General features: G+C 44.1%; 23 non-coding genes across 23 annotated transcripts; 7 read left to right on the forward strand and 16 right to left on the reverse strand.

Moving 5' to 3' along the window:
• Positions 1-1450: 1450 nt before the first annotated feature.
• Positions 1451-1532, forward strand: trnas-aga (transfer RNA serine (anticodon AGA)). Its single transcript has one exon. It is a non-coding gene; the product is annotated as a tRNA-Ser (tRNA).
• Positions 1533-1697: 165 nt separating this feature from the next.
• On the reverse strand, positions 1698-1771 carry trnai-aau (transfer RNA isoleucine (anticodon AAU)). The gene has a single exon. It is a non-coding gene; the product is annotated as a tRNA-Ile (tRNA).
• Positions 1772-2056: 285 nt separating this feature from the next.
• On the reverse strand, positions 2057-2138 carry trnal-cag (transfer RNA leucine (anticodon CAG)). The gene has a single exon. It is a non-coding gene; the product is annotated as a tRNA-Leu (tRNA).
• Positions 2139-3252: 1114 nt separating this feature from the next.
• On the reverse strand, positions 3253-3467 carry LOC131702222 (small nucleolar RNA U3). The gene has a single exon (XR_009309376.1). It is a non-coding gene; the product is annotated as a small nucleolar RNA U3 (small nucleolar RNA).
• A 1701-nt stretch (positions 3468-5168) lies between these two features.
• trnas-aga (transfer RNA serine (anticodon AGA)) lies at positions 5169-5250 on the forward strand. The gene has a single exon. It is a non-coding gene; the product is annotated as a tRNA-Ser (tRNA).
• Positions 5251-5415: 165 nt separating this feature from the next.
• On the reverse strand, positions 5416-5489 carry trnai-aau (transfer RNA isoleucine (anticodon AAU)). The gene has a single exon. It is a non-coding gene; the product is annotated as a tRNA-Ile (tRNA).
• Positions 5490-5777: 288 nt separating this feature from the next.
• Positions 5778-5859, reverse strand: trnal-cag (transfer RNA leucine (anticodon CAG)). Its single transcript has one exon. It is a non-coding gene; the product is annotated as a tRNA-Leu (tRNA).
• Positions 5860-6972: 1113 nt separating this feature from the next.
• LOC131702223 (small nucleolar RNA U3) lies at positions 6973-7187 on the reverse strand. Its single transcript, XR_009309377.1, has one exon. It is a non-coding gene; the product is annotated as a small nucleolar RNA U3 (small nucleolar RNA).
• An 8595-nt stretch (positions 7188-15782) lies between these two features.
• trnas-aga (transfer RNA serine (anticodon AGA)) lies at positions 15783-15864 on the forward strand. The gene has a single exon. It is a non-coding gene; the product is annotated as a tRNA-Ser (tRNA).
• Positions 15865-16029: 165 nt separating this feature from the next.
• On the reverse strand, positions 16030-16103 carry trnai-aau (transfer RNA isoleucine (anticodon AAU)). The gene has a single exon. It is a non-coding gene; the product is annotated as a tRNA-Ile (tRNA).
• Positions 16104-17559: 1456 nt separating this feature from the next.
• Positions 17560-17774, reverse strand: LOC131702224 (small nucleolar RNA U3). Its single transcript, XR_009309378.1, has one exon. It is a non-coding gene; the product is annotated as a small nucleolar RNA U3 (small nucleolar RNA).
• A 1190-nt stretch (positions 17775-18964) lies between these two features.
• trnar-ccu (transfer RNA arginine (anticodon CCU)) lies at positions 18965-19038 on the forward strand. Its single transcript has one exon. It is a non-coding gene; the product is annotated as a tRNA-Arg (tRNA).
• Positions 19039-19475: 437 nt separating this feature from the next.
• Positions 19476-19557, forward strand: trnas-aga (transfer RNA serine (anticodon AGA)). Its single transcript has one exon. It is a non-coding gene; the product is annotated as a tRNA-Ser (tRNA).
• Positions 19558-19722: 165 nt separating this feature from the next.
• On the reverse strand, positions 19723-19796 carry trnai-aau (transfer RNA isoleucine (anticodon AAU)). Its single transcript has one exon. It is a non-coding gene; the product is annotated as a tRNA-Ile (tRNA).
• A 288-nt stretch (positions 19797-20084) lies between these two features.
• Positions 20085-20166, reverse strand: trnal-cag (transfer RNA leucine (anticodon CAG)). The gene has a single exon. It is a non-coding gene; the product is annotated as a tRNA-Leu (tRNA).
• A 1112-nt stretch (positions 20167-21278) lies between these two features.
• LOC131702225 (small nucleolar RNA U3) lies at positions 21279-21493 on the reverse strand. The gene has a single exon (XR_009309379.1). It is a non-coding gene; the product is annotated as a small nucleolar RNA U3 (small nucleolar RNA).
• Positions 21494-23194: 1701 nt separating this feature from the next.
• Positions 23195-23276, forward strand: trnas-aga (transfer RNA serine (anticodon AGA)). Its single transcript has one exon. It is a non-coding gene; the product is annotated as a tRNA-Ser (tRNA).
• Positions 23277-23441: 165 nt separating this feature from the next.
• On the reverse strand, positions 23442-23515 carry trnai-aau (transfer RNA isoleucine (anticodon AAU)). The gene has a single exon. It is a non-coding gene; the product is annotated as a tRNA-Ile (tRNA).
• A 288-nt stretch (positions 23516-23803) lies between these two features.
• Positions 23804-23885, reverse strand: trnal-cag (transfer RNA leucine (anticodon CAG)). The gene has a single exon. It is a non-coding gene; the product is annotated as a tRNA-Leu (tRNA).
• Positions 23886-24998: 1113 nt separating this feature from the next.
• Positions 24999-25213, reverse strand: LOC131702226 (small nucleolar RNA U3). The gene has a single exon (XR_009309380.1). It is a non-coding gene; the product is annotated as a small nucleolar RNA U3 (small nucleolar RNA).
• A 1697-nt stretch (positions 25214-26910) lies between these two features.
• Positions 26911-26992, forward strand: trnas-aga (transfer RNA serine (anticodon AGA)). The gene has a single exon. It is a non-coding gene; the product is annotated as a tRNA-Ser (tRNA).
• A 158-nt stretch (positions 26993-27150) lies between these two features.
• On the reverse strand, positions 27151-27224 carry trnai-aau (transfer RNA isoleucine (anticodon AAU)). Its single transcript has one exon. It is a non-coding gene; the product is annotated as a tRNA-Ile (tRNA).
• A 288-nt stretch (positions 27225-27512) lies between these two features.
• Positions 27513-27594, reverse strand: trnal-cag (transfer RNA leucine (anticodon CAG)). Its single transcript has one exon. It is a non-coding gene; the product is annotated as a tRNA-Leu (tRNA).
• Between the last annotated feature and the right edge of the window lie 9 nt (positions 27595-27603).

The following is a 27603-nucleotide window of genomic DNA, read 5'->3' on the forward strand; positions in this document are numbered from 1 at the left end:
TCTATCAAATGTGTGCTTAAAATCTGATGAATACGATTCCCATTTGAACCGTAAATATTTTAATTATACGCATACAGTGTTCTGTTGGGCTCCGAGGGTGTTATCTAATAAAACAACGTAATCAGTGAGCGCGTTCGGCTTAACCAAAACGTTGCTGTTTCAGGCCCACGCAGGGACGAGGCATTCTTTTTGTCAATCGCCTTTCTGTCAAGCCAGTAAACCTGTATATAATAAGAAACATTCAACAGCTCGGAAACACCATAATAGAATCCAATGCGTTTACAAATGTGTTTTGAAACTGTTCATTTTTCACCCAAATGCGGTTCTCAAAAATTGTTTTGCCTACATTTTTCTATTGCTATTATTATTTTTTCCAGAGTAAGACGAAAAAGCAAACATCCATGAAATAGGTAAACACTGCTACAGCGCTTGAACTGTCTCAACAAACGTTCAGCTCTAAAACGTGTACATTGAAAGTCTATTAACATCTTTAACACAATCATGTGTGTTCCAATAGCGGCTATTCCACATGGTGATCAATAAAGTGAATGCTGGCTTTGTTCACATATTAGCAAGACGTTTTCAGGATTCACGCATATTCTGAACAAGCACACTAGAATATGGTAATGAAAGGACAGGAAAATAACAGGTTTATTGGCTTTGGTCTTGTATCGTCACCCTGACTACTGTCAGGTAAGGAAGTGGCATTAATCAAAACGTAATTATGTAAGGTTACCAATGCGCAAATACGAAGCATATTAAAACTTCTTCACAATCTTAAATCTTCCCACATGCATTTCAAACACTTACTGATAAGTACGGCCCTTTCCCAATGTAACTGCTTTGTTTGAACACCAAAGATGGCTTGGATATTTATGAAACCACGATACTATTGTTCCCACTTTCTTTAGAACTACCAAATGTGCGCTTCCCATGTCAGCACTAGTGGCCTAATGGCTAAGGCCACTGGCCTCCTAAGCCAGGGGTAGTGGGTTCGAGTCCCATCTGGGGTGGGGTTTTGTTATAAAATCGAACATAATTGTGTTATGTTTTATTGGCATGTGATATTTTGTAGATCTTGTTATCTGCTAAGTCCGCTCACGCTAGCCACAACGTGCTTGAGTGCTGTGGCAGCAGCCATGAAGCAAGTCAGTTTTTCAGTTGAAATCAAGATCTACTTTGTTTTTTGTGTATGGGTGGTTTGAAAAGATCACTTAAATTGTTACGTATTTTGAAATAAAGATGTAGTCATTATTATGAACGTTGACAGAAAGGATATTGTATTTACATTTCCCACGTGTGCTTGCCTTGTATAAATCGATGGAGTTTCAACAAAGGCATTTGACTTCGGTTCATGTTAGCCTATACTGCCATCTGCAGCATTACCGCGGGTGTCTTTTACTTCTTTTGACAATAATATGGATCATTTCACAGTCCCATGTAAGAACATGTAGTCGTGGCCGAGTGGTTAAGGCGATGGACTAGAAATCCATTGGGGTTTCCCCGCGCAGGTTCGAATCCTGCCGACTACGTAAGCTTTCTTTTTAATTGTATGTGTTCATTCCTAATACATGTTTAAAGATGAGGAATCTGAAATATTACTGGTTCTACTTCATATCGCACCGGTTCATTTTGTTAAAGAATGTTCATTTTGGCACCATTCCAAATGCTGTGGTTTCTTTAAAGAAGAAAAGTCATGGCCCGTACGGGGATCGAACCCGCGACCTTGGCGTTATTAGCACCACGCTCTAACCAACTGAGCTAACCGGCCACACACATGGAGCGCGTTAATAAAACCCGAGAAAAACAAGGCCTGCGGACATTATGATTACCAAGATATGTTAAACTCAACAATAACACATTCAAAGTATTGGAAAGGCATAATTAGAGGTCTCATCTTTATGAGGCAGTTTAGCAGTGTGAAGAAAGTGGCGAGGTGCGGGCTTGCGGTGACTTTCTCTCATTTAAAAAGCTGTGATTTGAATACTAAAAAGAAAAACATGTAAAATTACCAAGCATTCGGTGGACGTTTTAGAAATAAATTAACAAGAACAGTTGTCAGAAGTGGGGTTCGAGCCCACGCCTCCATGGAGACTGCGACCTGACCACAGCGCCTTAGACCGCTCGGCCATCCTGACTTACACCGACGACTTTGCACAACGCTGCAGCACACTGCTGAACCTCCCATGTCTGACGCTGCAGTAAATCACCTGGCGTGTGCGTGTACTTGTTCTTTTTCTGTTTATATTAAGGAGGGCGACAGGTTTTGTCGCATTCTGTATGGAATCACAAGGACACTCCTCTTACTGAAAGAAAATATACTGCAAACAGAGCGATCGCTTCACGGTTTGAATCAAAATCAGAACAGTCTGTTAGCAAATGAACTTCATCAAAAAACCACAAAGGCATTACATAAATGTTACAGATATATTTCGTAGACAGAACAGTTGTAACATATTTGAGTACATTTCTAAACAATCTGCTAATAACAGACATAATCTCAAAGCGCTATAATTTATTTTCAGATCTTATGAAAGACAAGTATGGTTGCGCATTATATCACAGAAAACAGGATAATCCTAGCGCTTCATTTAATCCCTCGGGTTGTACCGTATGGAGATAGAAGATCCATTTGGATTCACATTGTAATAGTTTTTGATCGAGATTATCACGTCCTCGAGCTTGAAATATTTTTTGTATGCTGCGGTATTTCAGATCTGAAATGGAATGTTTGGCATCTACGAAATGTCTAGCTAGTGGTGAATGGATATCTTTTCACCTAATTGAACTTTTATGCTTGCTCATCAATGCGCAATCGTCACTGTCTAGTAGTTTTACCAACATATTGCAAATGGCAAGGACAAAAAAAACAAATAAATGACATGCGTTGAAGCACAGGTCATCACTTGTAAGACACTGTACTCTTTTTTTCGTTGTATGGCTTGTAAAACGCAAACGCATTATCACAGGCGGCACAATTACGACATGGAAAAAAATCCAGTAGATTTGTCCAGTACACCTAGATCTCTCGAACATGTCAATGAGTCAGCCCTTAATAAACACTGTCCGTGTTCATTTCTGTGTATATGACATTGTCTATAACCAATATCTGTTATGTAAGCGTATTGGTATGAAACCAATCGCAATTAATGCGATCCGTGTTTTCAGTCAGTTTGATAGTTTTAATCAATCATCGAAAAAGCAGCAGTGCTTTGCAACTGTAGTTCATCTTTCTTACGTTTTGGTAAGATACCCACTCAGAACGTGTCCGCTTCCTCCAGCCCCCTAAGGAACACTGGAGCGGTCATCAATAACAGCGAGCAGTTGGTCAAAAACAACACTCGCTGTCTTCTTCACGCTCAAAAACGAACACTCTCACTCTTCCTCGTGGGTAGCGAGCCCAAACACTTTCAAAACGCATTTCGCTAGCAAATCACTATAGAAATGATCCCTGAAAGTATTGTTTTATGGGCAAGTGGCCGACCGTCTCCCTCCAACTCTGAGTGGCACCGGTAGCTGTGCCGGTGACAAATAAACAGGAGCACTTTCATATAATGCAATTGCTGTAGCCCAGTGAGTTGTTACAATAACATTTCAAACTCATTCCAGACTGCAGGCGGTTAAAAGCTTAATTGGGTTCAATTTTTTGGTATGATTTAAAAAGTACGAGCCAGTTGCCTCATTTGCATTGCCTGCCTTCCTCCTTTGCACTGTGACGTCTATCAAATGTGTGCTTAAAATCTGATGAATACGATTCCCATTTGAACCGTAAATATTTTAATTATACGCATACAGTGTTCTGTTGGGCTCCGAGGGTGTTATCTAATAAAACAACGTAATCAGTGAGCGCGTTCGGCTTAACCAAAACGTTGCTGTTTCAGGCCCACGCAGGGACGAGGCATTCTTTTTGTCAATCGCCTTTCTGTCAAGTCAGTAAACCTGTATATAATAAGAAACATTCAACAGCTCGGAAACACCATAATAGAATCCAATGCGTTTACAAATGTGTTTTGAAACTGTTCATTTTTCACCCAAATGCGGTTCTCAAAAATTGTTTTGCCTACATTTTTCTATTGCTATTATTATTTTTTCCAGAGTAAGACGAAAAAGCAAACATCCATGAAATAGGTTAACACTGCTACAGCGCTTGAACTGTCTCAACAAACGTTCAGCTCTAAAACGTGTACATTGAAAGTCTATTAACATCTTTAACACAATCATGTGTGTTCCAATAGCGGCTATTCCACATGGTGATCAATAAAGTGAATGCTGGCTTTGTTCACATATTAGCAATACGTTTTCAGGATTCACGCATATTCTGAACAAGCACACTAGAATATGGTAATGAAAGGACAGGAAAATAACAGGTTTATTGGCTTTGGTCTTGTATCGTCACCCTGACTACTGTCAGGTAAGGAAGTGGCATTAATCAAAACGTAATTATGTAAGGTTACCAATGCGCAAATACGAAGCATATTAAAACTTCTTCACAATCTTAAATCTTCCCACATGCATTTCAAACACTTACTGATAAGTACGGCCCTTTCCCAATGTAACTGCTTTGTTTGAACACCAAAGATGGCTTGGATATTTATGAAACCACGATACTATTGTTCCCACTTTCTTTAGAACTACCAAATGTGCGCTTCCCATGTCAGCCCTAGTGGCCTAATGGCTAAGGCCACTGGCCTCTTAAGCCAGGGATAGTGGGTTCGAGTCCCATCTGGGGTGGGGTTTTGTTATAAAATCGAACATAATTGTGTTATGTTTTATTGGCATGTGATATTTTGTAGATCTTGTTATCTGCTAAGTCCGCTCACGCTAGCCACAACGTGCTTGAGTGCTGTGGCAGCAGCCATGAAGCAAGTCAGTTTTTCAGTTGAAATCAAGATCTACTTTGTTTTTTGTGTATGGGTGGTTTGAAAAGATCACTTAAATTGTTACGTATTTTGAAATAAAGATGTATTCATTATTATGAACGTTGACAGAAAGGATATTGTATTTACATTTCCCACGTGTGCTTGCCTTGTATAAATCGATGGAGTTTCAACAAAGGCATTTGACTTCGGTTCATGTTAGCCTATACTGCCATCTGCAGCATTACCGCGGGTGTCTTTTACTTCTTTTGACAATAATATGGATCATTTCACAGTCCAATGTAAGAACATGTAGTCGTGGCCGAGTGGTTAAGGCGATGGACTAGAAATCCATTGGGGTTTCCCCGCGCAGGTTCGAATCCTGCCGACTACGTAAGCTTTCTTTTTAATTGTATGTGTTCATTCCTAATACATGTTTAAAGATGAGGAATCTGAAATATTACTGGTTCTACTTCATATCGCACCGGTTCATTTTGTTAAAGAATGTTCATTTTGGCACCATTCCAAATGCTGTGGTTTCTTTAAAGAAGAAAAGTCATGGCCCGTACGGGGATCGAACCCGCGACCTTGGCGTTATTAGCACCACGCTCTAACCAACTGAGCTAACCGGCCACACACATGGAGCGCGTTAATAAAACCCGAGAAAAACAAGGCCTGCGGACATTATGATTACCAAGATGTTATGTTAAACTCAACAATAACACATTCAAAGTATTGGAAAGGCATAATTAGAGGTCTCATCTTTATGAGGCAGTTTAGCAGTGTGAAGAAAGTGGCGAGGTGCGGGCTTGCAGTGACTTTCTCTCATTTAAAAAGCTGTGATTTGAATACTAAAAAGAAAAACATGTAAAATTACCAAGCATTCGGTGGACGTTTTAGAAATAAATTAACAAGAACAGTTGTCAGAAGTGGGGTTCGATCCCACGCCTCCATGGAGACTGCGACCTGACCACAGCGCCTTAGACCGCTCGGCCATCCTGACTTACACCGACGACTTTGCACAACGCTGCAGCACACTGCTGAACCTCCCATGTCTGACGCTGCAGTAAATCACCTGGCGTGTGCGTGTACTTGTTCTTTTTCTGTTTATATTAAGGAGGGCGACAGGTTTTGTCGCATTCTGTATGGAATCACAAGGACACTCCTCTTACTGAAAGAAAATATACTGCAAACAGAGCGATCGCTTCACGGTTTGAATCAAAATCAGAACAGTCTGTTAGCAAATGAACTTCATCAAAAAACCACAAAGGCATTACATAAATGTTACAGATATATTTCGTAGACAGAACAGTTGTAACATATTTGAGTACATTTCTAAACAATCTGCTAATAACAGACATAATCTCAAAGCGCTATAATTTATTTTCAGATCTTATGAAAGACAAGTATGGTTGCGCATTATATCACAGAAAACAGGATAATCCTAGCGCTTCATTTAATCCCTCGGGTTGTACCATATGGAGATAGAAGATCCATTTGGATTCACATTGTAATAGTTTTTGATCGAGATTATCACGTCCTCGAGCTTGAAATATTTTTTTGTATGCTGCGGTATTTCAGATCTGAAATGGAATGTTTGGCATCTACGAAATGTCTAGCTAGTGGTGAATGGATATCTTTTCTCCTAATTGAACTTTTATGCTTGCTCATCAATGCGCAATCGTCACTGTCTAGTAGTTTTACCAACATATTGCAAATGGCAAGGACAAAAAAACAAATAAATGACATGCGTTGAAGCACAGGTCATCACTTGTAAGACACTGTACTCTTTTTTTGTTGTATGGCTTGTAAAACGCAAACGCATTATCACAGGCGGCACAATTACGACATGGAAAAAAATCCAGTAGATTTGTCCAGTACACCTAGATCTCTCGAACATGTCAATGAGTCAGCCCTTAATAAACACTGTCCGTGTTCATTTCTGTGTATATGACATTATCTATAACCAATATCTGTTATGTAAGCGTATTGGTATGAAACCAATCGCAATTAATGCGATCCGTGTTTTCAGTCAGTTTGATAGTTTTAATCAATCATCGAAAAAGCAGCAGTGCTTTGCAACTGTAGTTCATCTTTCTTACGTTTTGGTAAGATACCCACTCAGAACGTGTCCGCTTCCTCCAGCCCCCTAAGGAACACTGGAGCGGTCATCAATAACAGCGAGCAGTTGGTCAAAAACAACACTCGCTGTCTTCTTCACGCTCAAAAACGAACACTCTCACTCTTCCTCGTGGGTAGCGAGCCCAAACACTTTCAAAACGCATTTCGCTAGCAAATCACTATAGAAATGATCCCTGAAAGTATTGTTTTATGGGCAAGTGGCCGACCGTCTCCCTCCAACTCTGAGTGGCACCGGTAGCTGTGCCGGTGACAAATAAACAGGAGCACTTTCATATAATGCAATTGCTGTAGCCCAGTGAGTTGTTACAATAACATTTCAAACTCATTCCAGACTGCAGGCGGTTAAAAGCTTAATTGGGTTCAATTTTTTGGTATGATTTAAAAAGTACGAGCCAGTTGCCTCATTTGCATTGCCTGCCTTCCTCCTTTGCACTGTGACGTCTATCAAATGTGTGCTTAAAATCTGATGAATACGATTCCCATTTGAACCGTAAATATTTTAATTATACGCATACAGTGTTCTGTTGGGCTCCGAGGGTGTTATCTAATAAAACGATAGGTTGCGGATGCAACCCCGGTTCCCTGAAAGAGAAAATAACCATCAACATGAGATATTGCCGTCAGGCAGCACCGGTAGGCTGAGCTTTTATAGCAAAGCTGCCGATAGGCCCCCACGCCAGCTGCAGTGTAAGCCCGCCCCCCTGGGAGCTTACTTAACTGCGCGCGTGGGGATGCACTTCCTCTTTTGCTCTTCAGGCCGTGAAGGCTACCGGAGCGACCTCGCAGCTTGATGGTTATTTTCTCTTTCAGGGAACCGGGGTTGCATCCGCAACCTATCGTTCCCTTTCAAGTCGAAAATAACCATCAACATGGGATACAGTGTACCCTAGCTGTCGCGAGGGAGGATTCTCGGCAGTAGGACAGACTTACGTCATAACGCAACTGCGTAGGCAGTACATCTAGGCATATGCGGAGCTGCGCCTCAGCGTCTATGCTCGTAATGACACCTGTCTTAAAGGTGGAACAGTCAACACCATGCTATCTACCACTCTATACGTCCGCATCCTGAGGCGTCATAGAGTGTAAAACAGATGCTCCAAACAGTGGAGCAGAGGAATCCAGTACATTTAACCTGTAAAACCTCATGAAAGTATGCGGCGTAGCCCAACTGGCTGCCGCGCAAATATCAGACACCGGCACCCCTCGAAAGAGGGCCCAGGATGTCGCCATACCCCTAGTAGAATGCGCCTTCAACTGCCCTGGTGGCGGAAGGCCTGCAGATTCATACGCTAATTTAATAGCATCCACTATCCAGTGGGAAAGGCGCTGTTTAGACAGCGGCTGACCCAAAGATCTAGAACCATGGCATATGAACAACTGTTCTGTCTGCCTCACTGTCCTTGTACGGTCAATATAACACCTCAATGCCCTCACGGGGCAGAGCATGTGTAACCGCTCTTCCTCTGGGGAAGAAAAAGGAGGAGGATGGAACGCCATCAACTCGACTGACTGGTTCATGTGGAACGGGGATATAACCTTTGGTAAAAAGGCCGGATTAGGGCGCATGGAGACCTTAGAACCGTCTCCTGCAAAACGAGTACAAGAAGGATGCACTGAAAGTGCATGTAACTCGCTCACGCGTTTTGCTGATACCACAGCCAGCAAAAATGCAGTCTTAATAGATATGAGCTTCATATCCACGCTGTGGAGAGGCTCAAATGGTGCCTTGGTAAGGGCTTCTAGCACCACATCAAGGCTCCAAGACGGTAAACTGGTCGTTCTTGGAGGCCGCAAGCGTCTTGCGCCTTTCAGAAACTGAGATGCCAAAAAATGGCAACCAGGTGATAAACCGTCAATGCGTACATGACAAGCCGAAATGGCGGCTAAATACACTTTAAGTGTAGAAGGAGATTTCCCTTCATCCAGCAGTTTCTGCAGAAACTGCAATATTACTGCCATAGGACAGGAGACTGGGTCGTGGCTCTCAGCCAGACACCAACTCTGAAACAACTGCCACTTATACGCATACTGCGACCTAGTAGAGGGCGCTCTCGCACTCTGGATGGTCGATATAACTGCAGTCGAAAGCCCTAAGGCTGACAGGCGCTCCCGCTCAGGGGCCAAGCCCATAACTGCATGAGTTTGGGGTTCGGATGCCAAAGCTCTCCTTGAGCTTGGGACAACAGGTCCGCCCGCAGAGGGAGCTCCCTCGGGCGGCCGTGCAGTAATTGCACTAGACTCGGGAACCATATTCTCCGAGGCCACCGAGGAGCGATCAGAATCACTGTCGCTCGCTCTACCCTGACCTTCTCCAAGAAGGCGGGGAGCATCGGAATCGGTGGAAAGGCATACAGGAGCCCTGGCGGCCATTCGTGAGCCAGTGCATCCACCCCCAGGGGGCTGTCGAGGTCCTTCACCGAGAACCATAGAGGACAGTGCGTGGTCTCTCGCGAAGCGAAGAGATCGACTTGCGCTGTGCCGAACCATTCCCAGATGCGCTCTACCACCCGAGGGTGAAGACGCCATTCGCCCGCAAGAGGACCTCCTCTGGACAGGAGATCCGCTGCGTAATTGACTCTGCCCGGCAGATGAACTGCACGCAGAGAGGCTAAACGCGGTTGAGCCCAGAGCAACAGCCGCGTTACCATCCGGTGAAGACCGGGGGACCGCAATCCGCCCTGGCGATTGATATACGCCACTACTGTGGTGTTGTCTGACCGCACTAACACGTGCTTGTCTAGAAGCACTGGCAAGAAGTGCCGAAGGGCGAGGTCCACTGCTCTGAGTTCCAGAGCGTTGATGTGGGCTGACCTCCAGGGTCCTGACCACACTCCACGGGTCCCTGTCCCGTTCCAGACTGCTCCCCAACCTTGGTTGGAAGCGTCGGTTGTGATAACTTCCCTTCGGAAGATGGGACCCAAGCGCACGCCCTGGCGGATGTTCGACTGAACTTTCCACCAGCGTAATGCCTCCCAGCAGGTTCGGGATACCCTCAACCTGCGGTGCTTGTCTCTCCGCGGGTGCAACGCGAAGGCATTGAACCAGGCCTGCAGAGGTCTCTGGTGTAGTAAGCCCAAAGGAAGGGCTTGCGAGGCGGCAGCCATCAACCCCAGCATGCGCTGACAGAGCTCCATGCTGACTGTTTCTCTCAACCTGAATAGGGAGAGACACTGCTCTAATGAGGCAACTCTTTGTGTCGATAGGGTCGCTTCCATGGACACTGAGTCCAGATGCAGACCCAAAAACTCGGTCTGTTGGCTGGGCACGAGGCGGCTCTTGTCTGGATTGACCTTCAGACCTAGCCGCTGGAGATGGTCTGTAACCATCACTGTGTGCTGTGCCAGCTGCTCCTTTGACTGCGCGCAGACGAGCCAGTCGTCCAGATAGTTCAGCAGTCGGACGCCTTGAGCCCGCAAAGGAGCTAAAATGGCGTCCATACACTTCGAAAAGGTTCGAGGAGCTAGAGACAGGCCGAATGGCAGGACGCAAAACTCGTAGACCCTGCTCTGGAATGCGAATCGTAGATACTTCCTGTGACCCGGACAGATGGGAACGTGAAAGTACGCATCTGTCAGATCTATGGTGGTAAACCAGTCGCCCTGCCGGACAGACTGGACAATGTGCCTGTGCGTGAGCATCTTGAACGACAACACCCGTAGGTATTTGTTCAGTACACGCAGGTCTAGAATAGGGCGGAGCCCGCCGTCCTTCTTTGGCACAAGGAAGTATTTGGAGTAGAACCCCTGGTCGGTCAGAGCAGGGTCTACTAGTTGAATGGCACGCTTCCTGAGCAATGCCTGTATTTCCACATTCAGAGCTGAGGACTGAACCACGTCCTTCACCACAGTTACCACCACCCCCCTGAAGGGGGGGGGTTTTAACCGGAACTGAAGGGTGTACCCGGTGAGTATAGTTTTGCGCACCCAGATATCGCTGGTGCATTGTTGCCAAAACAGAAGCTGTGGAACAGTATAGGGTTGGGTTAATGGCTGCCTGGTTTTCTCAGGGCTGCTTAGGCTTCGCTCGCTCACGAGGGGCCTGGCCAGCGCCACGAGGGCGTGGTCTGCCGCCTCCTCTAGGTCGCCACCCTGTGCGCTGCGGTCGTCCCCTTGGGATTTGGCCACGCGCTGCTGTATCCGCCGGGGAGGTCTTAGTACCCCCTGGACGCGGCTGGTGTTGCGGTGGTGCTCTACGCCACTGATGTTCTTGTGGGCGTTTGACCTGGAAAGGCCTATGCGGCCATATCATAGCCAACTGCTGTGATGCCTCTCTAGCCTTAGCTGAGCTTTGCAACATCTCTTCCACCGCTGGGCCAAATGTGTGCCCCGGTGTAATTGGGGCATCCAACAAGGGAGCTTTGTCATGCTCCTGGACTCTCGCCTGCGAGAGCCAGAGCTGTCGTCTGGCCACCACCAGAGACGCGATGCTCCTGCCCTGGGCCCGCGCGTTAAGCTGGGCTAGCTTGACCAGCAGCTGGGCAACTAGCCCCAACTCTGCTCTCAGAGACACCGAAGGGTAGTCTGGGAGATCCTTTATTAGCGCAGCCTGATAAACTGAGAGGAGGCTGGCCAGATTGGACAGCCTAACTGCCTCTGTAGCCGCCGAATAGCCCTTCTTGAGGTGCACCTCGGTGATCCTGCACTGCTTGTTAGGACAGGTGGGGTCTTTCACCAACCCAGAGAGTGTTGGTGACTTCAGCAACGCTGCGAACGCAGCGCCAACTGGCGGAAATGACGCCAGACCCGCTTCACTCGCACCTTGCATGGTAAAGGCAGCCGCCTTACGCGAGGTTGCCGGGGCGGAGGCTGGAGTCCCCCAAGTGGACTGCACCTCCTTAACAAAGTCTGGGAAGGCCGGAAGCGTCCTAGACTGCTGGCCCTGTGCCAAAGGCGACTCAAAAAGAGAGCGCCTAGGCTCTTCAGTGGCAGGCCATTCTAAGCCCAGGTGGCGAGTCGCCCGCTCTACTAGGGACCATAAAGAGTCATCCACGCCTACCTCCATCTCAGACTCTGAGTGGTGGGACGTGAGCTCTGCCTCCACACTATCCTCTCCGTGGAGAGGCTCACCCTCTGATGCATCTCGAGAGATAGCATCCACGTCCCATGCGTCCTGTTGCGCAACTGGAACGGACAGGGGTTGTGGTAGGATGATCGGCTGGTTGACAGCCGGTCTGACTGGCTCCTCTGCGGCCCGAGCTGTGGCCAGGGACATGAGCAACGATTGCTGCCCCATCATAAGGTCCATAAACTGAGACATCTTACTAGTAAGCTCAGTTACACCACCTCGCCTGTCGCGACGAGGAGAACGGGAACGTCCTCTCCTTCGGGGCGATCTAGAGCGGGATCTCGAGATCTGACGGGGGCGTTCGCCGCGAGGAGAAGGGCCTCGCCTTACAGAAAGGCTGTGGGAGCGGTCTCTCTTACGCCTAACGTCAGGAGATCGTTGACCAGGGGTAACCTGGGAAGGCGAACTCCTGGAAAAAGGCAGCTTCGCTGGCGGGGAAGCCAAAGAAGGCTGCGGGGCGGAAAGGGTGTGTGACGACCCAGATGAAGGGGAGCGATCCCCGACTGCTCTCCTCGCCCTACGACGCAGAGTGCGCGTCTGAAAACATGCACATAACGTGCAAAAGGCTTTGTCTGCCAAAGCAGATGCCGCATGCTCCGGCCCCAGACAGGACACGCAGTCCTCATGCGGGTCATTAGCCGGTAACTTCGTCCCACAGGTGACACAGCGGTGAAATGACATGGTGCAGCACGTTGTATGCCCAAGCGTACCGTGCCAGTAATAGGAGCGCCGAGCGTTAAGTACTGAGCACCAAGCGAACAGCTTTAAGGTGCGTTGAGGCGCGTGCACCAAGCACTGAAGACAAACGTCGAGTGCGTGCACTAAGGCACTGAGCGTCGAGGTGCGTGCACCAAAGGTGCGTGCACCGAGCACCGAGCGTCGAGGTGCGTGCACCGAGGCACCGAGCACCGAGCGTCGAGGTACGTGCACCGAGGCACCGAGCGTCGAGGTGCGTGCACCAAGGCACCGAGCACCGAGCGTCGAGGTGCGTACACCGAGGCACCGAGCGTCGAGGTGCGTGCACCGAGCACCGAGCGTCGAGGTGCGTGCACCGAGGCACCGAGCACCGAGCGTCGAGGTGCGTGCACCGAGGCACCGAGCACCGAGCGTCGAGGTGCGTGCACCGAGGCACCGAGCACCGAGCGTCGAGGTGCGTGCACCGAGCACCGAGCGTCGAGGTGCGTGCACCGAGGCACCGAGCACCGAGCGTCGAGGTGCGTGCACCGAGGCACCGAGCACCGAGCGTCGAGGTGCGTGCACCGAGGCACCGAGCACCGAGCGTCGAGGTGCGTGCACCGAGGCACCGAGCACCGAGCGTCGAGGTGCGTGCACCGAGGCACCGAGCGTCGAGGTGCGTGCACCGAGCACCGAGCGTCGAGGTGCGTGCACCGAGGCACCGAGCACCGAGCGTCGAGGTGCGTGCACAGGTGCGTTGCGTGCACTGAGCCCAAGCACTACGCGCCAAAGCGCTACACCAGGTGCCTAAGCGCTGACACCGAAAGCGCCGGAGCGCGTGTACTGCACCAGACGATCCACGTCAGCTGACCCGCAAAGCGGAGACGCTATGTGCTCTAGTACTGTGTCTGAGTCTCGAAAGACAAGGTGTTGTGCTGCTTATAAGGGCAACAGTTAATGCACTTGGTGGTCGTCTTCCTTAGTACTGTATGGGACAAAACTTTTTTTTTTTTTGTTTGGACGCTGCAGCAGACACTACGTATAGTGTAGAACAGTGGGGCTATACTCAATAGCAGCCACGTGGCGGTAGAACGCGCCGCGGTGGGGGGGGAGACTGCAATGCAGGTCTGCACGCACACACACACACACACGCGGTCTAGCCTAAGCAAGACCGAGGCTGCAAAAATGCGCGTGGCCTAAGGCCAACGCAACACGCGTCCCAAACAATATACAAAAAAGAATATATATAACAATATATATACACACAAAAAACCCAAATAATAAATATAATATAATTATATATTATAATAATAACAAAGAAAAGGAAGACGGGAGACCACGAAGACGCGATGCCGAAGCAAAGCGAAAGGAAAAATATATATATATTAACAAGAATATATAAATCCTAAAACACAGTAACTGAAATAAACTCAGAGAAGGGGTAATTAACCAGCTTCTCAAGCGTAAAGCTTATCGAGTACAATCAGTTAACAAGCTCGCTCTGTTATCTATTACCTACCGTACCAAGGCTGAAGACAAAAGAGGAAGTGCATCCCCACGCGCGCAGTTAAGTAAGCTCCCAGGGGGGCGGGCTTACACTGCAGCTGGCGTGGGGGCCTATCGGCAGCTTTGCTATAAAAGCTCAGCCTACCGGTGCTGCCTGACGGCAATATCTCATGTTGATGGTTATTTTCGACTTGAAAGGGAACAACGTAATCGGTCAGCGCGTTCGGCTTAACCAAAACGTTGCTGTTTCAAGCCCACGCAGGGACGAGGCATTCTTTTTGTCAATCGCCTTTCTGTCAAGCCAGTAAACCTGTATATAATAAGAAACATTCAACAGCTCGGAAACACCATAATAGAATCCAATGCCTTTACAAATGTGTTTTGAAACTGTTCATTTTTCACCCAAATGCGGTTCTCAAAAATTGTTTTGCCTACATTTTTCTATTGCTATTATTATTTTTTCCAGAGTAAGACGAAAAAGCAAACATCCATGAAATAGGTAAACACTGCTACAGCGCTTGAACTGTCTCAACAAACGTTCAGCTTTAAAACGTGTACATTGAAAGTCTATTAACATCTTTAACACAATCATGTGTGTTCCAATAGCGGCTATTCCACATGGTGATCAATAAAGTGAATGCTGGCTTTGTTCACATATTAGCAATACGTTTTCAGGATTCACGCATATTCTGAACAAGCACACTAGAATATGGTAATGAAATGACAGGAAAATAACAGGTTTATTGGCTCTGGTCTTGTATCGTCACCCTGACTACTGTCAGGTAAGGAAGTGGCATTAATCAAAACGTAATTATGTAAGGTTACCAATGCGCAAATACGAAGCATATTAAAACTTCTTCACAATCTTAAATCTTCCCACATGCATTTCAAACACTTACTGATAAGTACGGCCCTTTCCCAATGTAACTGCTTTGTTTGAACACCAAAGATGGCTTGGATATTTATGAAACCACGATACTATTGTTCCCACTTTCTTTAGAACTACCAAATGTGCGCTTCCCATGTCAGCCCTAGTGGCCTAATGGCTAAGGCCACTGGCCTCCTAAGCCAGGGATAGTGGGTTCGAGTCCCATCTGGGGTGGGGTTTTGTTATAAAATCGAACATAATTGTGTTATGTTTTATTGGCATGTGATATTTTGTAGATCTTGTTATCTGTTAAGTCCGCTCACGCTAGCCACAACGTGCTTGAGTGCTGTGGCAGCAGCCATGAAGCAAGTCAGTTTTTCAGTTGAAATAAAGATCTACTTTGTTTTTTGTGTATGGGTGGTTTGAAAAGATCACTTAAATTGTTACGTATTTTGAAATAAAGATGTATTCATTATTATGAACGTTGACAGAAAGGATATTGTATTTACATTTCCCACGTGTGCTTGCCTTGTATAAATCGATGGAGTTTCAACAAAGGCATTTGACTTCGGTTCATGTTAGCCTATACTGCCATCTGCAGCATTACCGCGGGTGTCGTTTACTTCTTTTGACAATAATATGGATCATTTCACAGTCCAATGTAAGAACATGTAGTCGTGGCCGAGTGGTTAAGGCGATGGACTAGAAATCCATTGGGGTTTCCCCGCGCAGGTTCGAATCCTGCCGACTACGTAAGCTTTCTTTTTAATTGTATGTGTTCATTCCTAATACATGTTTAAAGATGAGGAATCTGAAATATTACTGGTTCTACTTCATATCGCACCGGTTCATTTTGTTAAAGAATGTTCATTTTGGCACCATTCCAAATGCTGTGGTTTCTTTAAAGAAGAAAAGTCATGGCCCGTATGGGGATCGAACCCGCGACCTTGGCGTTATTAGCACCACGCTCTGACCAACTGAGCTAACCGGCCACACACATGGAGCGCGTTAATAAAACCTGAGAAAAACAAGGCCTGCGGACATTATGATTACCAAGATGTTATGTTAAACTCAACAATAACACATTCAAAGTATTGGAAAGGCATAATTAGAGGTCTCATCTTTATGAGGCAGTTTAGCAGTGTGATGAAAGTGGCGAGGTGCGGGCTTGCGGTGACTTTCTCTCATTTAAAAAGCTGTGATTTGAATACTAAAAAGAAAAACATGTAAAATTACCAAGCATTCGGTGGACGTTTTAGAAATAAATTAACAAGAACAGTTGTCAGAAGTGGGGTTCGATCCCACGCCTCCATGGAGACCGCTCGGCCATCCTGACTTACACCGACGACGTTGCACAACGCTGCAGCACACTGCTGAACCGCCCATGTCTGACGCTGCAATAAATCACCTGGCGTGTGCGTGTACTTGTTCTTTTTCTGTTTATATTAAGGAGGGCGACAGGTTTTGTCGCATTTTGTATGGAATCACAAGGACACTCCTCTTACTGAAAGAAAATATACTGCAAACAGAGCGATCGCTTCACGGTTTGAATCAAAATCAGAACAGTCTGTTAGCAAATGAACTTCATCAAAAAACCACAAAGGCATTACATAAATGTTACAGATATATTTCGTAGACAGAACAGTTGTAACATATTTGAGTACATTTCTAAACAATCTGCTAATAACAGACATAATCTCAAAGCGCTATAATTTATTTTCAGATCTTATGAAAGACAAGTATGGTTGCGCATTATATCACAGAAAACAGGATAATCCTAGCGCTTCATTTAATCCCTCGGGTTGTACCATATGGAGATAGAAGATCCATTTGGATTCACATTGTAATAGTTTTTGATCGAGATTATCACGTCCTCGAGCTTGAAATATTTTTTGTATGCTGCGGTATTTCAGATCTGAAATGGAATGTTTGGCATCTACGAAATGTCTAGCTAGTGGTGAATGGATATCTTTTCTCCTAATTGAACTTTTATGCTTGCTCATCAATGCGCAATCGTCACTGTCTAGTAGTTTTACCAACATATTGCAAATGGCAAGGACAAAAAATCAAATAAATGACATGCGTTGAAGCACAGGTCATCACTTGTAAGACACTGTACTCTTTTTTCGTTGTATGGCTTGTAAAACGCAAACGCATTATCACAGGCGGCACAATTACGACATGGAAAAAAATCCAGTAGATTTGTCCAGTACACCTAGATCTCTCGAACATGTCAATGAGTCAGCCCTTAATAAACACTGCCCGTGTTCATTTCTGTGTATATGACATTGTCTATAACCAATATCTGTTATGTAAGCGTATTGGTATGAAACCAATCGCAATTAATGCTATCCGTGTTTTCAGTCAGTTTGATAGTTTTAATCAATCATCGAAAAAGCAGCAGTGCTTTGCAACTGTAGTTCATCTTTCTTACGTTTTGGTAAGATACCCACTCAGAACGTGTCCGCTTCCTCCAGCCCCCTAAGGAACACTGGAGCGGTCATCAATAACAGCGAGCAGTTGGTCAAAAACAACACTCGCTGTCTTCTTCACGCTCAAAAACGAACACTCTCACTCTTCCTCGTGGGTAGCGAGCCCAAACACTTTCAAAACGCATTTCGCTAGCAAATCACTATAGAAATGATCCCTGAAAGTATTGTTTTATGGGCAAGTGGCCGACCGTCTCCCTCCAACTCTGAGTGGCACCGGTAGCTGTGCCGGTGACAAATAAACAGGAGCACTTTCATATAATGCAATTGCTGTAGCCCAGTGAGTTGTTACAATAACATTTCAAACTCATTCCAGACTGCAGGCGGTTAAAAGCTTAATTGGGTTCAATTTTTTGGTATGATTTAAAAAGTACGAGCCAGCTGCCTCATTTGCATTGCCTGCCTTCCTCCTTTGCACTGTGACGTCTATCAAATGTGTGCTTAAAATCTGATGAATACGATTCCCATTTGAACCGTAAATATTTTAATTATACGCATACAGTGTTCTGTTGGGCCCCGAGGGTGTTATCTAATAAAACAACGTAATCGGTGAGCGCGTTCGGCTTAACCAAAACGTTGCTGTTTCAAGCCCACGCAGGGACGAGGCATTCTTTTTGTCAATCGCCTTTCTGTCAAGCCAGTAAACCTGTATATAATAAGAAACATTCAACAGCTCGGAAACACCATAATAGAATCCAATGCCTTTACAAATGTGTTTTGAAACTGTTCATTTTTCACCCAAATGCGGTTCTCAAAAATTGTTTTGCCTACATTTTTCTATTGCTATTATTATTTTTTCCAGAGTAAGACGAAAAAGCAAACATCCATGAAATAGGTAAACACTGCTACAGCGCTTGAACTGTCTCAACAAACGTTCAGCTCTAAAACGTGTACATTGAAAGTCTATTAACATCTTTAACACAATCATGTGTGTTCCAATAGCGGCTATTCCACATGGTGATCAATAAAGTGAATGCTGGCTTTGTTCACATATTAGCAAGACGTTTTCAGGATTCACGCATATTCTGAACAAGCACACTAGAATATGTTAATGAAAGGACAGGAAAATAACAGGTTTATTGGCTCTGGTCTTGTATCGTCACCCTGACTACTGTCAGGTAAGGAAGTGGCATTAATCAAAACGTAATTATGTAAGGTTACCAATGCGCAAATACGAAGCATATTAAAACTTCTTCACAATCTTAAATCTTCCCACATGCATTTCAAACACTTACTGATAAGTACGGCCCTTTCCCAATGTAACTGCTTTGTTTGAACACCAAAGATGGCTTGGATATTTATGAAACCACGATACTATTGTTCCCACTTTCTTTAGAACTACCAAATGTGCGCTTCCCATGTCAGCCCTAGTGGCCTAATGGTTAAGGCCACTGGCCTCCTAAGCCAGGGATAGTGGGTTCGAGTCCCATCTGGGGTGGGGTTTTGTTATAAAATCGAACATAATTGTGTTATGTTTTATTGGCATGTGATATTTTGTAGATCTTGTTATCTGTTAAGTCCGCTCACGCTAGCCACAACGTGCTTGAGTGCTGTGGCAGCAGCCATGAAGCAAGTCAGTTTTTCAGTTGAAATAAAGATCTACTTTGTTTTTTGTGTATGGGTGGTTTGAAAAGATCACTTAAATTGTTACGTATTTTGAAATAAAGATGTATTCATTATTATGAACGTTGACAGAAATGATATTGTATTTACATTTCCCACGTGTGCTTGCATTGTATAAATCGATGGAGTTTCAACAAAGGCATTTGACTTCGGTTCATGTTAGCCTATACTGCCATCTGCAGCATTACCGCGGGTGTCTTTTACTTCTTTTGACAATAATATGGATCATTTCACAGTCCAATGTAAGAACATGTAGTCGTGGCCGAGTGGTTAAGGCGATGGACTAGAAATCCATTGGGGTTTCCCCGCGCAGGTTCGAATCCTGCCGACTACGTAAGCTTTCTTTTTAATTGTATGTGTTCATTCCTAATACATGTTTAAAGATGAGGAATCTGAAATATTACTGGTTCTACTTCATATCGCACCGGTTCATTTTGTTAAAGAATGTTCATTTTGGCACCATTCCAAATGCTGTGGTTTCTTTAAAGAAGAAAAGTCATGGCCCGTATGGGGATCGAACCCGCGACCTTGGCGTTATTAGCACCACGCTCTGACCAACTGAGCTAACCGGCCACACACATGGAGCACGTTAATAAAACCCGAGAAAAACAAGGCCTGCGGACATTATGATTACCAAGATGTTATGTTAAACTCAACAATAACACATTCAAAGTATTGGAAAGGCATAATTAGAGGTCTCATCTTTATGAGGCAGTTTAGCAGTGTGATGAAAGTGGCGAGGTGCGGGCTTGCGGTGACTTTCTCTCATTTAAAAAGCTGTGATTTGAATACTAAAAAGAAAAACATGTAAAATTACCAAGCATTCGGTGGACGTTTTAGAAATAAATTAACAAGAACAGTTGTCAGAAGTGGGGTTCGATCCCACGCCTCCATGGAGACTGCGACCTGACCACAGCGCCTTAGACCGCTCGGCCATCCTGACTTACACCGACGACTTTGCACAACGCTGCAGCACACTGCTGAACCTCCCATGTCTGACGCTGCAGTAAATCACCTGGCGTGTGCGTGTACTTGTTCTTTTTCTGTTTATATTAAGGAGGGCGACAGGTTTTGTCGCATTTTGTATGGAATCACAAGGACACTCCTCTTACTGAAAGAAAATATACTGCAAACAGAGCGATCGCTTCACGGTTTGAATCAAAATCAGAACAGTCTGTTAGCAAATGAACTTCATCAAAAAACCACAAAGGCATTACATAAATGTTACAGATATATTTCGTAGACAGAACAGTTGTAACATATTTGAGTACATTTCTAAACAATCTGCTAATAACAGACATAATCTCAAAGCGCTATAATTTATTTTCAAATCTTATGAAAGACAAGTATGGTTGCGCATTATATCACAGAAAACAGGATAATCCTAGCGCTTCATTTAATCCCTCGGGTTGTACCATATGGAGATAGAAGATCCATTTGGATTCACATTGTAATAGTTTTTGATCGAGATTATCACGTCCTCGAGCTTGAAATATTTTTTGTATGCTGCGGTATTTCAGATCTGAAATGGAATGTTTGGCATCTACGAAATGTCTAGCTAGTGGTGAATGGATATCTTTTCCCCTAATTGAACTTTTATGCTTGCTCATCAATGCGCAATCGTCACTGTCTAGTAGTTTTACCAACATATTGCAAATGGCAAGGACAAAAAAACAAATAAATGACATGCGTTGAAGCACAGGTCATCACTTGTAAGACACTGTACTCTTTTTTCGTTGTATGGCTTGTAAAACGCAAACGCATTATCACAGGCGGCACAATTACGACATGGAAAAAAATCCAGTAGATTTGTCCAGTACACCTAGATCTCTCGAACATGTCAATGAGTCAGCCCTTAATAAACACTGTCCGTGTTCATTTCTGTGTTTCTGACATTGTCTATAACCAATATCTGTTATGTAAGCGTATTGGTATGAAACCAATCGCAATTAATGCTATCCGTGTTTTCAGTCAGTTTGATAGTTTTAATCAATCATCGAAAAAGCAGCAGTGCTTTGCAACTGTAGTTCATCTTTCTTACGTTTTGGTAAGACACCCACTCAGAACGTGTCCGCTTCCTCCAGCCCCCTAAGGAACACTGGAGCGGTCATCAATAACAGCGAGCAGTTGGTCAAAAACAACACTCGCTGTCTTCTTCACGCTCAAAAACGAACACTCTCACTCTTCCTCGTGGGTAGCGAGCCCAAACACTTTCAAAACGCATTTCGCTAGCAAATCACTATAGAAATGATCCCTGAAAGTATTGTTTTATGGGCAAGTGGCCGACCGTCTCCCTCCAACTCTGAGTGGCACCGGTAGCTGTGCCGGTGACAAATAAACAGGAGCACTTTCATATAATGCAATTGCTGTAGCCCAGTGAGTTGTTACAATAACATTTCAAACTCATTCCAGACTGCAGGCGGTTAAAAGCTTAATTGGGTTCAATTTTTTGGTATGATTTAAAAAGTACGAGCCAGTTGCCTCATTTGCATTGCCTGCCTTCCTCCTTTGCACTGTGACGTCTATCAAATGTGTGCTTAAAATCTGATGAATACGATTCCCATTTGAACCGTAAATATTTTAATTATACGCATACAGTGTTCTGTTGGGCTCCGAGGGTGTTATCTAATAAAACAACGTAATCGGTGAGCGCGTTCGGCTTAACCAAAACGTTGCTGTTTCAAGCCCACGCAGGGACGAGGCATTCTTTTTGTCAATCGCCTTTCTGTCAAGCCAGTAAACCTGTATATAATAAGAAACATTCAACAGCTCGGAAACACCATAATAGAATCCAATGCCTTTACAAATGTGTTTTGAAACTGTTCATTTTTCACCCAAATGCGGTTCTCAAAAATTGTTTTGCCTACATTTTTCTATTGCTATTATTATTTTTTCCAGAGTAAGACGAAAAAGCAAACATCCATGAAATAGGTAAACACTGCTACAGCGCTTGAACTGTCTCAACAAACGTTCAGCTCTAAAACGTGTACATTGAAAGTCTATTAACATCTTTAACACAATCATGTGTGTTCCAATAGCGGCTATTCCACATGGTGATCAATAAAGTGAATGCTGGCTTTGTTCACATATTAGCAAGACGTTTTCAGGATTCACGCATATTCTGAACAAGCACACTAGAATATGGTAATGGAGGGACAGGAAAATAACAGGTTTATTGGCTTTGGTCTTGTATCGTCACCCTGACTACTGTCAGGTAAGGAAGTGGCATTAATCAAAACGTAATTATGTAAGGTTACCAATGCGCAAATACAAAGCATATTAAAACTTCTTCACAATCTTAAATCTTCCCACATGCATTTCAAACACTTACTGATAAGTACGGCCCTTTCCAAATGTAACTGCTTTGTTTGAACACCAAAGATGGCTTGGATATTTATGAAACCACGATACTATTGTTCCCACTTTCTTTAGAACTACCAAATGTGCGCTTCCCATGTCAGCCCTAGTGGCCTAATGGCTAAGGCCACTGGCCTCCTAAGCCAGATATAGTGGGTTCGAGTCCCATCTGGGGTGGGCTTTTGTTATAAAATCGAACATAATTGTGTTATGTTTTATTGGCATGTGATATTTTGTAGATCTTGTTATCTGTTAAGTCCGCTCACGCTAGCCACAACGTGCTTGAGTGCTGTGGCAGCAGCCATGAAGCAAGTCAGTTTTTCAGTTGAAATCAAGATCTACTTTGTTTTTTGTGTATGGGTGGTTTGAAAAGATCACTTAAATTGTTACGTATTTTGAAATAAAGATGTATTCATTATTATGAACGTTGACAGAAAGGATATTGTATTTACATTTCCCACGTGTGCTTGCCTTGTATAAATCGATGGAGTTTCAACAAAGGCATTTGACTTCGGTTCATGTTAGCCTATACTGCCATCTGCAGCATTACCGCGGGTGTCTTTTACTTCTTTTGACAATAATATGGATCATTTCACAGTCCCATGTAAGAACATGTAGTCGTGGCCGAGTGGTTAAGGCGATGGACTAGAAATCCATTGGGGTTTCCCCGCGCAGGTTCGAATCCTGCCGACTACGTAAGCTTTCTTTTTAATTGTATGTGTTCATTCCTAATACATGTTTAAAGATGAGGAATCTGAAATATTACTGGTTCTACTTCATATCGCACCGGTTCATTTTGTTAAAGAATGTTCATTTTGGCACCATTCCAAATGCTGTGGTTTCTTTAAAGAAGAAAAGTCATGGCCCGTACGGGGATCGAACCCGCGACCTTGGCGTTATTAGCACCACGCTCTAACCAACTGAGCTAACCGGCCACACACATGGAGCGCGTTAATAAAACCCGAGAAAAACAAGGCCTGCGGAAATTATGATTACCAAGATGTTATGTTAAAATCAACAATAACACATTCAAAGTATTGGAAAGGCATAATTAGAGGTCTCATCTTTATGAGGCAGTTTAGCAGTGTGAAGAAAGTGGCGAGGTGCGGGCTTGCGGTGACTTTCTCTCATTTAAAAAGCTGTGATTTGAATACTAAAAAGAAAAACATGTAAAATTACCTTGCATTCGGTGGACGTTTTAGAAATAAATTAACAAGAACAGTTGTCAGAAGTGGGGTTCGAGCCCACGCCTCCATGGAGACTGCGACCTGACCACAGCGCCTTAGACCGCTCGGCCATCCTGACTTACACCGACGACTTTGCACAACGCTGCAGCACACTGCTGAACCTCCCATGTCTGACGCTGCAGTAAATCACCTGGCGTGTGCGTGTACTTGTTCTTTTTCTGTTTATATTAAGGAGGGCGACAGGTTTTGTCGCATTCTGTATGGAATCACAAGGACACTCCTCTTACTGAAAGAAAATATACTGCAAACAGAGCGATCGCTTCACGGTTTGAATCAAAATCAGAACAGTCTGTTAGCAAATGAACTTCATCAAAAAACCACAAAGGCATTACATAAATGTTACAGATATATTTCGTAGACAGAACAGTTGTAACATATTTGAGTACATTTCTAAACAATCTGCTAATAACAGACATAATCTCAAAGCGCTAAAATTTATTTTCAGATCTTATGAAAGACAAGTATGGTTGCGCATTATATCACAGAAAACAGGATAATCCTAGCGCTTCATTTAATCCCTCGGGTTGTACCATATGGAGATAGAAGATCCATTTGGATTCACACTGTAATAGTTTTTGATCGAGATTATCACGTCCTCGAGCTTGAAATATTTTTTGTATGCTGCGGTATTTCAGATCTGAAATGGAATGTTTGGCATCTACGAAATGTCTAGCTAGTGGTGAATGGATATCTTTTCTCCTAATTGAACTTTTATGCTTGCTCATCAATGCACAATCGTCACTGTCTAGTAGTTTTACCAACATATTGCAAATGGCAAGGACAAAAAAAACAAATAAATGACATGCGTTGAAGCACAGGTCATCACTTGTAAGACACTGTACTCTTTTTTCGTTGTATGGCTTGTAAAACGCAAACGCATTATCACAGGCGGCACAATTACGACATGGAAAAAAATCCAGTAGATTTGTCCAGTACACCTAGATCTCTCGAACATGTCAATGAGTCAGCCCTTAATAAACACTGTCCGTGTTCATTTCTGTGTATATGACATTGTCTATAACCAATATCTGTTATGTAAGCGTATTGGTATGAAACCAATCGCAATTAATGCGATCCGTGTTTTCAGTCAGTTTGATAGTTTTAATCAATCATCGAAAAAGCAGCAGTGCTTTGCAACTGTAGTTCATCTTTCTTACGTTTTGGTAAGATACCCACTCAGAACGTGTCCGCTTCCTCCAGCCCCCTAAGGAACACTGGAGCGGTCATCAATAACAGCGAGCAGTTGGTCAAAAACAACACTCGCTGTCTTCTTCACGCTCAAAAACGAACACTCTCACTCTTCCTCGTGGGTAGCGAGCCCAAACACTTTCAAAACGCATTTCGCTAGCAAATCACTATAGAAATGATCCCTGAAAGTATTGTTTTATGGGCAAGTGGCCGACCGTCTCCCTCCAACTCTGAGTGGCACCGGTAGCTGTGCCGGTGACAAATAAACAGGAGCACTTTCATATAATGCAATTGCTGTAGCCCAGTGAGTTGTTACAATAACATTTCAAACTCATTCCAGACTGCAGGCGGTTAAAAGCTTAATTGGGTTCAATTTTTTGGTATGATTTAAAAAGTACGAGCCAGTTGCCTCATTTGCATTGCCTGCCTTCCTCCTTTGCACTGTGACGTCTATCAAATGTGTGCTTAAAATCTGATGAATACGATTCCCATTTGAACCGTAAATATTTTAATTATACGCATACAGTGTTCTGTTGGGCTCCGAGGGTGTTATCTAATAAAACAACGTAATCGGTGAGCGCGTTCGGCTTAACCAAAACGTTGCTGTTTCAAGCCCACGCAGGGACGAGGCATTCTTTTTGTCAATCGCCTTTCTGTCAAGCCAGTAAACCTGTATATAATAAGAAACATTCAACAGCTCGGAAACACCATAATAGAATCCAATGCCTTTACAAATGTGTTTTGAAACTGTTCATTTTTCACCCAAATGCGGTTCTCAAAAATTGTTTTGCCTACATTTTTCTATTGCTATTATTATTTTTTAAAGAGTAAGACGAAAAAGCAAACATCCATGAAATAGGTAAACACTGCTACAGCGCTTGAACTGTCTCAACAAACGTTCAGCTCTAAAACGTGTACATTGAAAGTCTATTAACATCTTTAACACAATCATGTGTGTTCCAATAGCGGCTATTCCACATGGTGATCAATAAAGTGAATGCTGGCTTTGTTCACATATTAGCAAGACGTTTTCAGGATTCACGCATATTCTGAACAAGCACACCAGAATATGGTAATGAATGGACAGGAAAATAACAGGTTTATTGGCTCTGGTCTTGTATCGTCACCCTGACTACTGTCAGGTGAAGTGGCATTAATCAAAACGTAATTATGTAAGGTTACCAATGCGCAAATACGAAGCATATTAAAACTTCTTCACAATCTTAAATCTTCCCACATGCATTTCAAACACTTACTGATAAGTACGGCCCTTTCCCAATGTAACTGATTTGTTTGAACACCAAAGATGGCTTGGATATTTATGAAACCACGATACTATTGTTCCCACTTTCTTTAGAACTACCAAATGTGCGCTTCCCATGTCAGCCCTAGTGGCCTAATGGCTAAGGCCACCGGCCTCCTAAGCCAGATATAGTGGGTTCGAGTCCCATCTGGGGTGGGGTTTTGTTATAAAATCGAACATAATTGTGTTATGTTTTATTGGCATGTGATATTTTGTAGATCTTGTTATCTGTTAAGTCCGCTCACGCTAGCCACAACGTGCTTAAGTGCTGTGGCAGCAGCCATGAAGCAAGTCAGTTTTTCAGTTGAAATAAAGATCTACTTTGTTTTTTGTGTATGGGTGGTTTGAAAAATCACTTAAATTGTTACGTATTTTGAAATAAAGATGTATTCATTATTATGAACGTTGACAGAAAGGATATTGTATTTACATTTCCCACGTGTGCTTGCCTTGTATAAATCGATGGAGTTTCAACAAAGGCATTTGACTTCGGTTCATGTTAGCCTATACTGCCATCTGCAGCATTACCGCGGGTGTCGTTTACTTCTTTTGACAATAATATGGATCATTTCACAGTCCAATGTAAGAACATGTAGTCGTGGCCGAGTGGTTAAGGCGATGGACTAGAAATCCATTGGGGTTTCCCCGCGCAGGTTTGAGTCCTGCCGACTACGTAAGCTTTCTTTTTAATTGTATGTGTTCATTCCTAATACATGTTTAAAGATGAGGAATCTGAAATATTACTGGTTCTACTACAGCGGTTCATTTTGTTAAAGAATGTTCATTTTGGCACCATTCCAAATGCTGTGGTTTCTTTAAAGAAGAAAAGTCATGGCCCGTACGGGGATCGAACCCGCGACCTTGGCGTTATTAGCACCACGCTCTAACCAACTGAGCTAACCGGCCACACACATGGAGCGCGTTAATAAAACCCGAGAAAAACAAGGCCTGCGGACATTATGATTACCAAGATGTTATGTTAAACTCAACAATAACACATTCAAAGTATTGGAAAGGCATAATTAGAGGTCTCATCTTTATGAGGCAGTTTAGCAGTGTGAAGAAAGTGGCGAGGTGCGGGCTTGCGGTGACTTTCTCTCATTTAAAAAGCTGTGATTTGAATACTAAAAAGAAAAACATGTAAAATTACCAAGCATTCGGTGGACGTTTTAGAAATAAATTAACAAGAACAGTTGTCAGAAGTGGGGTTCGAGCCCACGCCTCCATGGAGACTGCGACCTGACCACAGCGCCTTAGACCGCTCGGCCATCCTGACTTACACCGA

Source organism: Acipenser ruthenus, chromosome 29 (assembly GCF_902713425.1).
Source record: "Acipenser ruthenus chromosome 29, fAciRut3.2 maternal haplotype, whole genome shotgun sequence".
NCBI classification, from domain to species: Eukaryota; Metazoa; Chordata; class Actinopteri; order Acipenseriformes; family Acipenseridae; genus Acipenser; species Acipenser ruthenus.